This window comes from Solanum pennellii, chromosome 1 (assembly GCF_001406875.1).
Source record: "Solanum pennellii chromosome 1, SPENNV200".
Classification (NCBI taxonomy): Eukaryota; Viridiplantae; Streptophyta; class Magnoliopsida; order Solanales; family Solanaceae; genus Solanum; species Solanum pennellii.
Genome location: NC_028637.1, coordinates 52,227,035 through 52,232,317, shown reverse-complemented (window position 1 = coordinate 52,232,317; position 5,283 = coordinate 52,227,035). Strand labels below are relative to the sequence as shown.

At 33.8% G+C, this 5,283-nt stretch overlaps 2 pseudogenes; both read left to right on the top strand.

The window, feature by feature from the left end:
- Positions 1–207: 207 nt before the first annotated feature.
- On the top strand, positions 208–1,588 carry LOC107021164 (annotated as a pseudogene).
- A 1,179-nt stretch (positions 1,589–2,767) lies between these two features.
- Positions 2,768–4,300, top strand: LOC107021155 (annotated as a pseudogene).
- The last annotated feature ends 983 nt before the right edge of the window (positions 4,301–5,283 follow it).

The window sequence follows — 5,283 nt, the reverse complement described above, 5'->3', positions numbered from 1 at the left end:
AAGTTCAGAGAGTCGATTTCAGTACCCAAATTTCAGAAGTCTAAGTCTTTTGGAACGAGACACCCTCGACGGCCCGTCGTGTCCATGACGGTCCGTCGTGGTTTCCGTCGACTCACACAGTTTTCCCAAAAATAAAATCTGCTGCTCAAAACGACTAAACAGGTCGTTACAGGGGTAGTCTTGGGGTGTAACGTAAATAAAGTTGCAATGTCGTGTGTATGCTTCTTGACCCAATCTTTCTTGAAAAATAATAAATGTTTGGTTCATGAGTTTCTTGGTCCTATTTTTGCCAACTTCAACATGTTAGGTACTAGTGATCCTGCAAATATCCACTATATCCTTAGTAAAAAATTTCTCAAACTATCCCAAGGGTGTTGAGTTCCGTAAATATTTTGATATTTTTGGAAATGGGAATGTTGATTATGAGCTATGGGAGATTCTTAGGAAGACCACAATGTACTTAATGGGACATGCCAAGTTCCAAACTTTGTTGGAGAGGAATATAGGTGAAACTATAAAAAACGGGCTACGACCAATTCTTGATGATTTTGCTGAACTAGAAACACTGTTTGGTTTGCAAGATATTTTCGAAGATTCACTTTTGATGTTATCTGTGAATTTTAACTTGATCATGATCCGAAAAGTTTGTCCATTGGTTTACCTTATGTGCCATGTGAAAAGGCGTTCAACGACATTGTGGATGCACTTCTTTATAGATATATCTTTCCAGAATGTTGCTGGAAGTTGCGAAAATGGCTTTGAATTGGTAAAGAAAAGAAGCTTATTCAAGCATGGGAAGCTTTTGATCAATTCTTATATCCTTGCATTTCTCGGAAGCAAGAAGATATGATGCATAAAAGTACAATCAAATATGAAGAATTCTATATTTTAAACGCGTTCATCAAAATGTACAATCAATGGAAAGATGATGATTTGGGTACTTTGCAAACATTTCTAAGGGATACTCTCTTGAGTTTGATGCTTGGTGGTAGAGACACTACAAGTGCAGCTCTCACTTGGTTTTTCGCCCTTATGGCTAAAAATCCATTAGTAGAGAAAAAGATTAGAGAAGAGATTCAACAACAATTGCATCAAAAAGAAAGACGAAAATCTCAACTTTTTCCATATACAAGAAACAAGAAAACTACTCTATCTACATGTTGCTTTTTCTGAAACTTTGAGGCTCTCTCCATAAGCTGCATTTGAGCATAAACTTCCACTTGATTTTGACATTCTCCCGAGTGGTCATCTTGTTAGTCCAAACACGAGAGTTATGCTATCGTTCTATATGATGGGGAGAATGGAAAGTTTATGGGGAAAAGATTGCTTAGACTTCAAGCCAGAGAGATGGATTTCTAAACGAGGAGGAGAGATCAAACACGAACCATCTTTAAATTCACAGCCTTTAATGCTGGTCCAAGGGCTTGTATAGGGAAGGAAATGGCATTCACTTGTAGTGGCAGCTACCATCATACACAATTATCATATCCAAGTGGAAGATCAAATCATTTCTCCAAGTTCTTCTGTTATCATTCAAGTGAAACATGGTCTCAAAGTTAGGCTCCTCAAAAGGGTTCCTATCGTGTGAACAATGATCGGAATTCGAACCTAGATGTCATGTATGTTTTGAGCATCCATTGCATTACAGGTCTCCACGGATTCCAAGGATGTTCAAAATACTATATATATATATATATATATATATATATATATAAATTCATATAGGATTATATTTATCTACTTGTATACAAATTTAAGTGTCTATTTATGTATATTCAAAATTGGAGGACATAAATATTAATTAAAACAAAAATAAAGATCATATTTATATATTACACCTTTAACATTTTTAACCATGTTTTTTGAAAAAGCATAACTATCTACCTTTTTTATATTAAAATTCTTATTTTAGAGATTTGAAGTATTCGGTCAAATTTTTAGGAAAAAGAAACATACGCTAAATAGTGACTTAAATGTTAAAAATACGCGTAAACTATCATTGTTTTTAGTTTTATGCCTAAAGTATTGAGAGTTATGGGCTAGGCCTGTAGGGCCGGCCTGGCCTAACCAGTGATTTGATAGGGTTGGACTACGATTTTTGGAGCCCATATGAGAAAAGAGCTTTTTAGCCCACCCTAAATAATTCTGTTGATTTGTGGGGCTTGAGAAATATCGGTAGGGCCGGCCCGTGGACCAATAAAAATTAATTAAAAAATATAATATAATATTAATTTAAAATTAAAGAGAGTCCAAACTCAAAACAATTAGGTCAATGCTTGAGAACATGAGTATAAAAACAACAGTAATATAATATTTATTTATAAGTGTGTGCAAGCAATGCTTGAGACGAGGAAGGTACTATTCTAAGAAACTATTCCAACTATATGAAATATTTGTCTAGGATTAAACAAGTCTTCTCTATAAGAGAAACAATAACAACAAAATATAATTACTACAAAAACCAGCAAGACGGGTAAATGGTTTTTGTTACTAAAGAAATGCTTCGTTCTTCGTTGATCCTCTGAGAACTCATCTTCTCATTTATAGAAGAAGATATGTATGACTTTGAAATGAAGAAAAGTAACATGTTTGAGTGGATGATAAGGAGCTAATGTGGCTACATGTTACTTCACGTGAAGGGCCATACAAATGAAAGACCAAACCCCATCACATGGAAATCCATAACTTGAGACACAATTCTATTTATAAAATGTAAAGAAGAATAGTCCTCAACTTAAAGAAAGTCCCCTCTGTCCATCTCAAAGAAATGTATCTCTTTGAATTTTCTTTCCCTCTCTTAATCATCATCATGTGTTTTACTTATTCTACATGGTGGTACCTTAATATCATAGATGGTGGAAATTAAGCTCATTGCCAACAAATTGGCCTATTGTTGGAATGTTGCCTGAGCTTATTCGAAATCTTCATCGTGTCCATGAAAAAACAACTGGATTTCTTATAGAAAGTAAAGGAACTTTTGAGTTTCTTGGTCCTATTTTTGCCAACTTCAACATGTTAGGTACTAGTGATCCTGCAAATATCCACTATATCCTTAGTAAAAAATTTCTCAAACTATCCCAAGGGTGTTGAGTTCCGTAAATATTTTGATATTTTTGGAAATGGGAATGTTGATTATGAGCTATGGGAGATTCTTAGGAAGACCACAATGTACTTAATGGGACATGCCAAGTTCCAAACTTTGTTGGAGAGGAATATAGGTGAAACTATAAAAAACGGGCTACGACCAATTCTTGATGATTTTGCTGAACTAGACACACTGTTTGATTTGCAAGATATTTTCGAAGATTCACTTTTGATGTTATCTGTGAATTGTAACTTGATCATGATCCGAAAAGTTTGTCCATTGGTTTACCTTATGTGCCATGTGAAAAGGCGTTCAACGACATTGTGGATGCACTTCTTTATAGATATATCTTTCCAGAATGTTGCTGGAAGTTGCGAAAATGGCTTTGAATTGGTAAAGAAAAGAAGCTTATTCAAGCATGGGAAGCTTTTGATCAATTCTTATATCCTTGCATTTCTCGGAAGCAAGAAGATATGATGCATAAAAGTACAATCAAATATGAAGAATTCTATATTTTAAACGCGTTCATCAAAATGTACAATCAATGGAAAGATGATGATTTGGGTACTTTGCAAACATTTCTAAGGGATACTCTCTTGAGTTTGATGCTTGGTGGTAGAGACACTACAAGTGCAGCTCTCACTTAGTTTTTCGCCCTTATGGCTAAAAATCCATTAGTAGAGAAAAAGATTAGAGAAGAGATTCAACAACAATTGCATCAAAAAGAAAGACGAAAATCTCAACTTTTTCCATATACAAGAAACAAGAAAACTACTCTATCTACATGTTGCTTTTTCTGAAACTTTGAGGCTCTCTCCATAAGCTGCATTTGAGCATAAACTTCCACTTGATTTTGACATTCTCCCGAGTGGTCATCTTGTTAGTCCAAACACGAGAGTTATGCTATCGTTCTATATGATGGGGAGAATGGAAAGTTTATGGGGAAAAGATTGCTTAGACTTCAAGCCAGAGAGATGGATTTCTAAACGAGGAGGAGAGATCAAACACGAACCATCTTTAAATTCACAGCCTTTAATGCTGGTCCAAGGGCTTGTATAGGGAAGGAAATGGCATTCACTTGTAGTGGCAGCTACCATCATACACAATTATCATATCCAAGTGGAAGATCAAATCATTTCTCCAAGTTCTTCTGTTATCATTCAAGTGAAACATGGTCTCAAAGTTAGGCTCCTCAAAAGGGTTCCTATCGTGTGAACAATGATCGGGATTCGAACCTAGATGTCATGTATGTTTTGAGCATCCATTGCATTACAGGTCTCCACGGATTCCAAGGATGTTCAAAATACTATATATATATATATATATATATATATATATATAAAGTAAGATTTGACCAACATATATATAGTATAATTTTCCGATGCAGGATATCCGCTAGACTCCCTGAAACCAACATAGCTCCGCCCCGTAATCATGCATCTTAATAAAATACATTTGAGTACATCAATACAATTTTCCTCTATTAGTATTTATTTTATAAATGCATCATGAAATGTCTTAGTTTAACTTTCTATTAATGTAATTAAACTGTTCTTATTATATATTTAAATATTTACTATTGTATGAGATCGACTTATATTAACGTGAATCTTTTCACAGTGGTTATGGGGTGTTGGATCTTTTAATAACTATTTAGAAAAATTGAGTGGAGATGTTTCTTTTCCTTCTTTTGTCATTTTTCTTTTGAGGGGTAATGACAGGGTTGATGGTTCGATCTACCGTTATGGATGAGGGTTCTCGAGACCCCAATAACTTTTATTTAGATCACAAATTTATATTGTGAAACTTTTATAGATATATGAAAAATATTATCTATGGAATTTGAAATAGAGATCTCTTGATGATCTGCGACTAAGAAGGAATCAGGTAAACTCAAATTCTAAAGTCGATTTTGAGTAATGACTAGTTGATGTGAATGTGTGTTGCACATTTATTTCTAATTTTTATTATAGAATTTGTAAAACAATATAGTATATCGAAAAAGTAATTTTGAAGCTAAGCAACTTACATTTGTGGTCACCAAACCAAGAATAATAATCATCAACTATACAAAGACTCAAATCATAAAATTTGAAGTCTTATCATGTAAAATATCCTAATATAATTTACTAATATTTATACGTATTAATATTTTTCTAAAATCAGATATATTATCTAAAATAATTTAAGAGTTTGTT